This window comes from Carassius auratus, chromosome 9 (genome assembly GCF_003368295.1).
Source record: "Carassius auratus strain Wakin chromosome 9, ASM336829v1, whole genome shotgun sequence".
Lineage (NCBI taxonomy): Eukaryota > Metazoa > Chordata > Actinopteri > Cypriniformes > Cyprinidae > Carassius > Carassius auratus.
Window position 1 is genome coordinate 2,745,782 of NC_039251.1, and position 12,367 is coordinate 2,758,148.

At 41.2% G+C, this 12,367-nt stretch overlaps 1 protein-coding gene across 2 annotated transcripts in view; it reads left to right on the plus strand.

Moving 5' to 3' along the window:
* Positions 1–12,367, plus strand: part of LOC113109173 (NACHT, LRR and PYD domains-containing protein 12-like) — a 1,059,377-nt gene that overhangs the window by 345,893 nt on the left and 701,117 nt on the right. The window lies entirely within an intron of this gene.

Consider the following 12,367-nt stretch of genomic DNA (forward strand, 5'->3'; position numbering starts at 1 on the left):
TTAGTGTGTAAGTGCTATACACAAACACAACACACACACACCGGTCAGAGTTTGGGATCAGATTGATTTTTATTGTTGTTGGTTGTTGTTGTTGTGTTTACAGGAGTTTACTCATCAAAACTGCATTTATTTGATCAAAAATACAGGAAAAAGTGAAATATTATTATGAAGTAAAACAACTTTTTTAATTTTAAATACATTAAAATCTATTTTATTTCTGGGATTGTCAGCATCATTCCTCCAGTCTTCAGTGTCACATGATCTTCACAAATCAGAATGATATGATGATTTATTATCAGAGTTGTGCTGCTGAAACTGTGATACTTCTTTCAGGATTCTTTGATGAATGAAATGTTAAAAAGAAGAGCATTTATTTAAAATAGAAGTCTTTTCTAACAATAAACAATATAGTTCAAAAGTTTATAACCTCTTTTAGGATGTATTAAATTGATAAGAAGTGAAATCAAAGATTAATATTGTTAGAAGAGATTTATATTTTGAATAAACGCTGTTCTTTAAAAAAGTATATATACATCGAAGAATCCGGAAAAAAAAGTATCGCAGATTCCAAAATAATATTTGGCATCACAACTATTAATAATTCTAATAATAAATCATCATATTAGACTGATTTCTGAAGATCATGTGACACTGAAGACTGGAGGAATGATGCCGAAAATACAGCTGCACATCACAGAAATAAATTATATTTTAAAGGATATTAAAATATAAACCATTATTTTATATATTTTATTTTGATAATTTTGAATTATTACTGAAATACAACCTTTTTTTGTATCAAACAGTTCATTGAACAATAATAAATGAGTTACCTGAAGCTGACAATGAAGTAAATGTATAATAATTAGCACAGATGATTAATTTAGCGCTGTAAACGCGCGTGTGAGGGGCGGAGACGCGCCGCGGAGCGTCAGACGCGCGTGAGGACCAAACACAGCAGAACGGTATGGAAACTTCACTCCTCTTATTATTTCTCTTTTACTATAGCGATTTATTTTTAGATACGTGATCTGAGTCTTTCATAGAGTTGTTTTATAAACGCAGTAACTTTGAAATCAGCTCTGAAAGTTCCTGTCAGTGTTTAAAAACTAATTATGATTTAATAACATGTTGAATGAATTTGGTAAGAACGGTATTCTGTTTTATTTACATAGAGGTTATTAATATAGGCTGAAATATAGTGTTTTTTATAGTGTAAAGGTGAAATTATGGTGCATTCCTCGTTAAAAGTTAGGCTGTTAATATAATATAGAGAAAGATCATTCTAAATTATTTTTACTATATTAAAACGCATTAAATTTTTACATTCGTTGGTCGAAGTTTTCAGATTGTCACATCGGAGTCTGTTCGCTACTCGGTTGATTCAGATCGGCACATCGGAGCATGTTCGCGACTGGGTTGATTCAGATCGGCACTTCGGAGCATGTTCGTGACTCGGTTGATTCAGATCGGCACTTCGGAGCCTGTTCGCTACTCGGTTGATTCAGATCGGCACTTCGGAGCATGTTCGCGACTCGGTTGATTCAGATCGGCACATCGGAGCATGTTCGCGACTAGGTTGATTCAGATCGGCACTTCGGAGCATGTTCGCGACTCGGTTGATTCAGATCGGCACTTCGGAGCCTGTTCGCGACTCGGTTGATTCAGATCGGCACTTCGGAGCATGTTCGCGACTCGGTTGATTCAGATCGGCACTTCGGAGCATGTTCGCGACTCGGTTGATTCAGATCGACACTTCGGAGCATGTTCGTGACTCGGTTGATTCAGATCGGCACTTCGGAGCATGTTCGTGACTCCGTTGATTCAGATTGAGACTCCGGGGACTGTTTGTGATTTTTTTTTTTTAATTCAGATCTGTACTTCGAAGCAAGAAGTGTTTGTCAAACAGTTCATTAGTGATAACTGAATATTTGGGCCTGGGGCTTTTTTTTTCTAACCTGTCGATTTGATTTTTAAATGATTTCAATGACAGGAAGTTGCATGCGTTGTGTTTTATGAATTGTGGATGGATTTATCAACTGAGAAATAAAGATGAACAGAAATGATCATGAACTCTTAAAGATGATGATGAAAAGAGAAGGTAATATTGCATATAAAATTATATCCAAGTATGAACTAACTTGCGCAATACTTTAAATATTCTTACTCTACCCTAAATCAGTTAAAATGTTTGGCTCAGTTTACAGAAAGTGTACGTCACTCATCCTTTCATTATTATGCAACATAGACTTCTCCTCAGATGAGTATTTAACATCTTTATTCTTGTGGGGATTAGTGTGTAAGTGCTATACACACACACTGGTCAGAGTTTGGGATCAGATTGATTTTTTATGTGTTGTTGTTGTTTTTACAGGAGTTTACTCATCAAAACTGCATTTATTTGTGTCAGAAAGACCATAGGAACGGAAATTAAGAAACTGTTTCTGACGGACTGATATTGTAGTTGCTACTTCCAGTAGACTGATGCAATAGCCAGCTCCAGACGTGCGATCTCCATTATTGTTAAATGTTGTGCGTTCATGCAAACAAATGTGAGTAATCATGTAAATATTTAATTAACACTTTGTAGTTATAATTGTGAATGTCTGGCGATCTGTGGAATGTTTAGATATGTGTAATGACGATGGCGATTTGACCGCAAATAGGCGCTAATTTCCATAAGACGCGTTAGTCTGATCACATTGAACACACCTGTTGTTGTATTTCATGCTGCGTCATGCCTTGTATTGGAGTTTACATATATAATATTCATATATTATCTGATAGTTAAATATTCGTTTGTGATGAGTGATTTAATCAGTTATTGATATTTTGTGAGTTAATTTGCAGTGAATATATACAGATGTTGTATTCATATTGTATTCTCTTTATCTGTTTAACAGACCACACACACAACACAATAACCTATGTCAAATACTGCCATTTGATCCATCACATCTTCAGATGATGTTGTAAGGGATATCACTGCTTACCTGAAAGTACTATTAAAGAAAAGCTTGAAAGGATTCACATCGACCATGCCTGATTCTCTAACCAGAATCAATGTCCATATTTGTCCGCCAGTAGAACTGAAAATTTAATAAGGTTGACAGAGGTGGTAATCTGCAACAAATTGGTCCTTCGAGCCGGATACTGGCAACAGCAAACAATATGGACACTGCAGCTAGTGATGCAGTGGAGCCTGTGGCCAGACCCAAGAGACAAAGTAAACCACCTTCACATCTGAGTGACTATGAGGTTGGCTACATACCTCCAGTGGACCCTCCTCCAATCTCTTCTTCTCGCTGTCACAGCCAACATAAGAGCCAATCGAGGAAAACGTCCCACAGTAAAGCCAGCTCTCATTCCAGATCCAGTGGTCATTCCATTATCTCTGGTGTGCAAGCTACTTCTGCACTCACAAGCAGTCAGGCAGCCATGGTGGATGAGAGAATCAAGCAGAGGCAGTATGACAACTAACGTCAGCAGATAGAGGAGGACACGTTGGCAGAAATAGAATATCAGAGGCTGCAAACACAAGCTAAAGAGGCTCAACGTGTTCAGGAAGAGGCTCTCATGGCAAAGGAAGCACTAACTAACCAATTAGAACGACAACGTAAGCTAAAAAAGGCAGAGACTGACCTAGAAGTGGCCAAACTGGTGAATTCTTTGCTCAGCCAAAATTTGAGTGTGGACGATGCAAGTTCTGAAGGATCCCCAGACACAACTGTGCCACCACCACAGTCACTTCATGCCAGCCCAGTCCAGTCTCATGTATCTCCGCAATCTCCCAGCCCTGTATTTTCCATGATGCAAGCAAAGCAGACTGTCTCAGAGGCACAGAGCACATCAAGGGGACCATGCATAGTTCAGTCACTCAAAACTCCTCCATTGACATTACAAGCAACTATGCCATTACTGGTTCCAGCTTACACCGCACATCCATTGTCCGCATGTACAGTCACTCAAACCCAAGGAAGATCACAAGTAGCACATTATGAGGAGAATATGTCACATGTCTTGCAGCAGCCAAGCCCAGTCTCAATACCACTACCTCCATTCTGCCCTGTGCAACAAGCAGCGACTCAGCTTGCGACACCATACACAGGTAGTGTTCTGATATCACAGACTAGACCTCCTGTTGCACCCATTGCATCAACCTCACATGTGAATACTCCATTACAAAGGCAATCAGCCCCTCTTATGAGTCAGAATCAGCCTATTCCAACCACTCATCATAGAGCACCTCTCTTATCTAACACACCTATCTGCCCTCAACCATATTCACCTCTACCTGTTCCTCAAGCTGGTTACATACCTCAACCCGGGACAGAACTTCTGATGGCAGCAGCCTATGGCATTCCTCGCCCCACACTACCAGTGTTTGAGAGTGGCACTGAAAGTGACTTTGCTTTGTTGAAGTTGGCCTTAGATAATCTCTTAAGTCACCATACTCACATCAGCAAGCAGTACAAATACCAAGTGTTGCTGAGTCACCTGAAATTTGCTAGTGCCCAACAACTGGCTAAAGCATATATGCACCACCCACAGCCATACACCACAGCCTTGCAAGCTTTGCAGGAGAAGTATGGCCAGCCCAGACAGCTTGTGCAATCTGAGTTAGGTGCAATCATGAGTACACCACCCCTTAAAATGGGTGATTCCAATGTATTTGACTCATTCGCCTTATCTGTCCAGTCCCTAGTAGGCATGCTGAGAACACTGGAAGGTCAAAACGGGTATGAGCTCATGTGTGGTTCTGACGTAGACCGCCTTCTGAGTAAACTGCCACCTGCTTACCGAGACAGCTTCGTAGAATACTGCCTGAGTCATGGAATTCTACAAACTGGTACAGACAGAACCTATACTCTCCCCGACTTAGCATCCTGGTTACAAACGAAGTCACAAGCTAAACGTATCTCAAGCCGAGCAGCCGCTGAATTTCAGTCCGACACTACAAAGTTATCTGGGAAGAGTAAATACACTCCATATCATCGAGAGCGTTCAACACCTATACTTCTGACATCAGAGAAATCTGTCAAGCCTTTTGCACCGGCACAAGTAAAAGTCATTTCCAAGCCAAAGCCCTATTGTCCTCATTGCGACAACCAAGATCACTATCTCAACTCCTGTGATAAATTCAAAAGGCTGACCACTGCACAGATCATCACCTGGATCGCAGAGGGCAAACGCTGTTGGAAGTGTGGTCGGAATCATTCAGCTGACTCCTGTAACCTCAAGCGACCGTGTAAAATCTGCAAAGAGCTTCACCTTACCGTGCTGCATGACTCAATTAATGACACCTCCAGAGCAGTGCTTATGGTAAGCCTACCATCGACACAGATCCATCTAGATAGACCCAACCGCTCACAGAAAGTCATGCTTAAAGTAGTCAGAGTCCTCTTGCACAATGGTGGCCAAACCATGGAAGCTCACGCTGTCTTAGATGACGGCTCTGAAAGAACTATCGTCCTTCCCCAAGTGGTTCAACAGCTCAGGCTAAATGGAGCTCCAGAAGTTCTTCCCTTGCAGACAATCCACCAGAGCCATACCAAACTTGATGGGTCCACAGTAACCTTTGAGGTGTCTTCTCTCACCAAACCTACTGAGAGGTATGTGATTCGAAATGCCTTTACTGCCTCTGGTTTAAGCCTTGCTGAACATACTTACCCTGTGGCAGCACTCCAGAAAGCATATCGCCACTTGAGAGGTCTACCCTTACAGCCAGTTGACAACGTCAAACCCTTACTCCTCATAGGGTCTGATATGCCACACCTCCTGATGCCAGTTCAGCCAGTGCAAAGAGGAGCAGAGAGCAGCCCCATTGCCATATGTACCAAGCTTGGTTGGGTACTCCAAGGCCCAATGTGTCCAATTCAGCCCCCTAAAGGTCTGCAACAATGTTTGCATATTATGACAGCCCCAACACGTGACGAGCTGTATCAGCATGTTGAGCGCTTGTGGCAAGTTGACACTGTTCCATACAATGAAAAGGTGATGATAAGATCGAAACAAGACCAACAGTGCTATAACCTTTTGCAGACTGCCACTGTCAGAGTGAACGTGGATGGTGTCCTGCGGTATGATACTCCACTGCTGAGGCGCACTCCTATCACTTTGCTTAACGCAGGGATGGAGTCTGTGCTCCCCAGCTTAAGAAACATTGAGAGAAAACTGGCCTAGAATCCTGAGCAAGCACAAGTTTACTGTTCTGAGATTCAAAAGCTTGAATCAGCAGGCTACATTGCTAAGATAGCACCAGATGAGGTAGACAAGTCCACAGAGTCGTGGTTCATTCCCCACCACATAGTGCACCACAATGGAAAGGATCGAATAGTCTACAACTGTTCCTTCCAGTACCATGGTCAGAGCTTGAATGAACAACTCCTTCCAGGGCCAACACTTGGGCCATCTCTGTTGGGCGTGATATTGAGGTTCCGGCAACATGCAGTTGCAGTGAGCAGGGACATAAAAGGCATGTTCCACCAAGTACGTTTATTACCTGGTGACAAATCGTTACTGCGATTCATCTGGAGGAACATGAACCAGGAAGCTCACACAGACATTTACGAGTGGCAAGTACTTCCCTTCGGTACGACCTGCAGCCCATGCTGCGCCACTTATGCTCTTCAGTATCATGCCCAAGAATACCATGACATACGACATACCATGGCTGGATTAGTTGACATTGTGGAGACCTCATTCTATGTGGATAACTGTCTTCACAGTACCCCCGATCAAGGTGAATATATACGGAGGCCAAGGCCATAATAGATGGATTGCGTCAGTCCTTGCTACAGGGAGGCTTTGAAATCCGACAATGGGCATCCAATGTGCCATCCATTCTCCGGCACCTCCCATCGGAAGCCAGATCAGCTAGTAGTGAGTGCTGGTTGTCTCAGAGTAGTACTGACCTGCAAGAACTTACACTCGGCTTACAATGGAATTTCCTCGACGACACCCTTGGGTATAGAAACCGTGTAGCAGAACTTGCTCAGCCCACTATGAGGAACCTGTATAAGACTTTGGCAAGCCAATATGACCCCTTGGGGTTCATCCTTCCCTTCAACACGAGGGCAAAGACTCTGATCCAGGATCTCTGGAAACACAACCTAAGCTGGGATGACCCTATTGAACCCATACATCTGCGTGAGAAATGGTCCACATGGATTGCAGAGCTTTCCAGTATCACCAAACTACAATTCCCTCGACCTTATGCTCCTGGCAAGTCCGACACTCCTTCCACTGTCAGAGAGTTACATGTCTTTTGCGACGCCTCAGAGAGGGTATATGGATCTGTCGCCTACCTTCAGGTCACCGACGGGAGTGATGAAGTCCATGTCACCTTTGTCCTTGCTCGATCGAGAGTGGCCCCTAGGAAGTGTCTATCTATGCCCCGCCTGGAGTTGTGTGCGGCGCTCTCTGGAGCTCAGATGGCCAAAGTCATACAGACTGAACTTACCATTCCCATACACCAAGTCACATACTGGACCGATTCAACCACGGTGCTGCATTGGTTAAAATCAGAATCTTGCTGATACAAAGTCTTTGTGGGGTCCAGAGTAGCCGAGATCCAGACATTGACAGATGTTTCCAGATGGCGGTATGTTGACTCCGCTAGAAATCCCGCTGACCACATCACCAGGGGTCTTACTTTAGCGGAACTAGCTTGCCCCCACCAATGGAGATCTGGTCCTTCCTTCCTGACTCAACCACAGAATAAGTGGCCAGCATTACCCAGTACAGGATCTGAACCAGAACTGAGTGAGATGAAAAGAGCATCCTTTGTTGGAGCAATCACAGTTGTTCCCAGTCCAGTGCCTTTAGACATCAGTCAATTCAGAACCTGGAAGGAGCTACTTCAAGCAACTGTGGAGTCCTGTGATGGGGCGGCCAACTCTGACAATTCTTCTGAAGCCTCAAGGTATATACAGGCAGAGAAGCTCCTCTTAGCACAGGCACAGCTTGATTCATTTCCAGAAGAATTGCGGGCTTTGAAAGCTGGATAATTCATCTCGACAGACAGCCGATTGAGGTCTCTCGCTCCAGAATATGACAAAGATACTGGTCTTATCAGAGTGGGAGGACGACTTCGTCGTATTGAAACCCTGCCTCCTGATGTCATTCACCCTATTGTTCTAGACCCTCAACATCAGGTCACAAAGTTGCTCATCCAAGACATAGATCAACAGCTCAATCATCCTGGTGCAGAACGAGTACTAGCGGAGCTACGGCGTCGATATTGGGTGCTTAGAGGCCGTGAAGCTGTGCGCAGACACCAACATTTCTGTCAGGATTGCCAATTTTGGTGCTCCAAGCCACAGAACCCAAAGATGGCTGACCTTCCACCATGCAGGCTACGTCTGTTCAAGCCACCATTCTTCTCCACTGGCGTAGACTGCTTCGGGCCCTTTCAGGTGAAGATAGGTCGACGTCATGAAAAGAGATGGGGGATCTTATATAAGTGCTTGACAACCAGATGTTTACATCTTGATCTCCTTGAACACCTAGACACAGACGCTTTTCTCCTGTCATTACGATGCTTTATAGCCCGCAGAGGGAAGCCCTTTGAGATATTATGTGACAACGGCACCAACTTCACTGGAGGTGATCATGAGTTAAGAGAATCCTTTAGTCAAATGACACCTGAACTTCAGACACAACTGACTAAACAACAGATCCAGTTTCGCCATATCCCACCGAGCGCCCCTCACTTTGGCGGTACATGGGAGCGAGAGGTGAAGTCAGTTAAGACTGCTTTACGAGTCATTTTACGGGAACAATCCGTGCCTGAATCTGTGCTGCAAACATTACTAGTGGAAGTAGAGGGCATACTCAATTCCAAGCCACTTGGCTATGTTTCGTCGGACATTGCAGACCCGGACCCTGTGACCCCGAACATGTTACTCATGGGACGCCGTGATGCCTCCTTACCACAAGTCCTTTATGACTCCAACGAGCTCTTGGGCAAACGCAGGTGGCGACATTGCCAGGTATTGGCTGATCAGTTCTGGACTGCTTTCATACGCAGCTATCTACCAGAACTACAGGGCAGACAGAAATGGACATCGGATGGCAAAGGGTTGGCAGTAGGACAAGTGGTGCTCCTAATTGACCATCAACTCCCACGAGCACTATGGCCTGTGGGTACTGTGACAGAGACCTATGCAGGAGCAGATAAGAGGATTCGGCCAGCTAAAGTCAAAGTCAAGGACAAAACATATCTGCGTCCTGTTGTGAAACTGATTCCACTTCTTCCAAAGAGGGATGGGGATAAAGACACTTTGGATGGCCTTTCTTAAGGGCTACAATTAGCCTGCAGGTAATTGGGGGCGGCAATGTCAGAAAGACCATAGGAACGGAAATTAAGAAACTGTTTCTGACGGACTGATATTGTAGTTGCTACTTCCAGTAGACTGATGCAATAGCCAGCTCCAGACATGCGATCTCCATTATTGTTCAATGTTGTGCGTTCATGCAAACAAATGTGAGTAATCATGTAAATATTTAATTAACACTTTGTAGTTATAATTGTGAATGTCTGGCGATCTGTGGAATGTTTAGATATGTGTAATGACGATCGCGATTTGACCGCAAATAGGCGCTAATTTCCATAAGACGCGTTAGTCTGATCACACCTGTTGTTGTATTTCATGCTGCGTCATGCCTTGTATTGGAGTTTACATATATAATATTCATATATTATCTGATAGTTAAATATTCGTTTGTGATGAGTGATTTAATCAGTTATTGATATTTTGTGAGTTAATTTGCAGTGAATATATACAGATGTTGTATTCATATTGTATTCTCTTTATCTGTTTAACAGACCACACACACAACGCAATAACCTATGTCAAATACTGCCATTTGATCCATCACATCTTCAGATGATGTTGTAAGGGATATCACTGCTTACCTGAAAGTACTATTAAAGAAAAGCTTGAAAGGATTCACATCGACCATGCCTGATTCTCTAACCGGAATCAATGTCCATATTTGTCCGCCAGTAGAACTGAAAATTTAACAAGGTTGACAATCTGCAACAATTTGATCAAAAATACAGGAAAAAAAGTGAAATATTATGAAGTAAAACAACTTTTTTATTTTAATATGCATTAAAATCTATTTTATTTCTGTGATTGTGAGCATCATTCCTCCAGTCTTCAGTGTCACATGATCTTCACAAATCAGAATAATATGATGATTTATTATCAGAGTTGTGCTGCTGAAATTGTGATACTTTGAAAGTATCTCTTCTAACAGGATTCTTTGATGAAAGAAATGTTAAAAAGAAAAGCATTTATTTAAAATAGAAGTATTTTCTAACAATAAACAATAGAGTTAAAAAGTTTATAACTCTTTTAGGATGTATTAAATTGATAAGAAGTGAAATCAAAGATTAATATTGTTAGAAGAGATTTATATTTTTAATAAACGCTGTTCTTTAAAAAAAAAAGTATACATCGAAGAATCCTTAAAAAGATTCCAAAATAATATTTGGCATCACAACTATTAATAATTCTAATAATAAATCATCATATTAGACTGATTTCTGAAGATCATGTGACACTGAAGACTGGAGGAATGATGCTGAAAATACAGCTGCACATCACAGTAATAAATTATATTTTAAAGGATATTAAAATATAAACCATTATTTTATATATTTTATTTGGATAATTTTGAATTATTACTGAAATACAACCATTTTTGTATCAAACAGTTCAATGAACAATAATAAAGGAATTACCTGAAGCTGACAATGAAGTAAATGTATAATAATTAGCAAAGATGATTAATTTAGCGCTGTAAACGCGCCTGTGATGGGGCGGAGACGCGCCGCGGAGCGTCAGACGCGCGTGAGGACCAAATACAGCAGAACGGTAGGAAACTTCACTCCTCTTATTATTTCTCTTTTACTATAGCGATTTATTTTTAGATACATGGTCTGAGTCTTTCATAGAGTTGTAGAGTTATTAGAGAAATAGAGTTATTTTTTACATTCTTTGGTCGAAGTTTTCAGATCGGGACTTCGGAGCCTGTTCGCGACTCGGTTGATTCAGATCGGCACTTCGGAGCATGTTCGCGACTCGGTTGATTCAGATCGGCACTTCGGAGCATGTTCGCGACTCGGTTGATTCAGATCGGCACTTCGGAGCATGTTCGCGTCTCGGTTGATTCAGATCGACACTTCGGAGCATGTTCGCGACTCGGTTGATTCAGATCGGCACTTCGGAGCATTTTCGCGACTCGGTTGATTCAGATCGGCACTTCGGAGCATGTTCGCGACTCCGTTGATTCAGATTGAGACTCCGGGGACTGTTTGTGATTTTTTTTTTTTTTTATTCAGATCTGTACTTCGAAGCAAGAAGTGTTTGTCAAACAGTTCATTAGTGATAACTGAATATTTGGGCCTGAGGCTTTTTTTTTCTAAGTTGTCGATTTGATTTTTAAATGATTTCAATGACAGGAAGTTGCATGTGTTGAGTTTTATGAATTGTGGATGGATTTATCAACTGAGAAATAAAGTTGAACAGAAATGATCATGAACTCTTAAAGATGATGATGAAAAGAAAAGGTAATATTGCATATAAAATTATATCCAAGTATGAACTAACTTGCGCAATACTGTAAATATTCTTACTCTACCCTAAATCAGTGAAAATGTTTGGCTCAGTTTACAGAAAGTGTACGTCACACATCCTTTCATTATTATGCAACATAGTTTTCTCCTCAGATGAGTATTTAACATCTTTATTCTTGTGGGGATTAGTGTGTAAGTGCTATACACAAACACACACACACACACACACACACACCGGTCAGAGTTTGGGATCAGATTGATTTTTTATGTGTTGTTGTTGTTGTTTTTTTTTTTTTTACAGGAGTTTACTCATCAAAACTGAATTTATTTGATCAAAAATACAGGAAAAAAGTGAAATATTATTATGAAGTAAAACAACTATTTTATTTTAATATACATTAAAATCTATTTTATTTCTGTGATTGTCAGCATCATTCCTCCAGTCTTCAGTGTCACATGATCTTCACAAATCAGAATAATATGATGATTTATTATCAGAGTTGTGCTGCTGAAACTGTGATACTTCTTTCAGGATTCTTTGATGAATGAAATGTTAAAAAGAAGAGCATTTATTTAAAATAGAAGTCTTTTCTAACAATAAACAATAGAGTTCAAAAGTTTATAACTCTTTTAGGATGTATTAAATTGATAAGAAGTGAAATCAAAGATTAATATTGTTAGAAGAGATTTATATTTTGAATAAACGCTGTTCTTTAAAAAAAAAAAGTATACATCGAAGAATCCGGAAAAAAGTATCGCAGATTCAAAAATAATATTTGG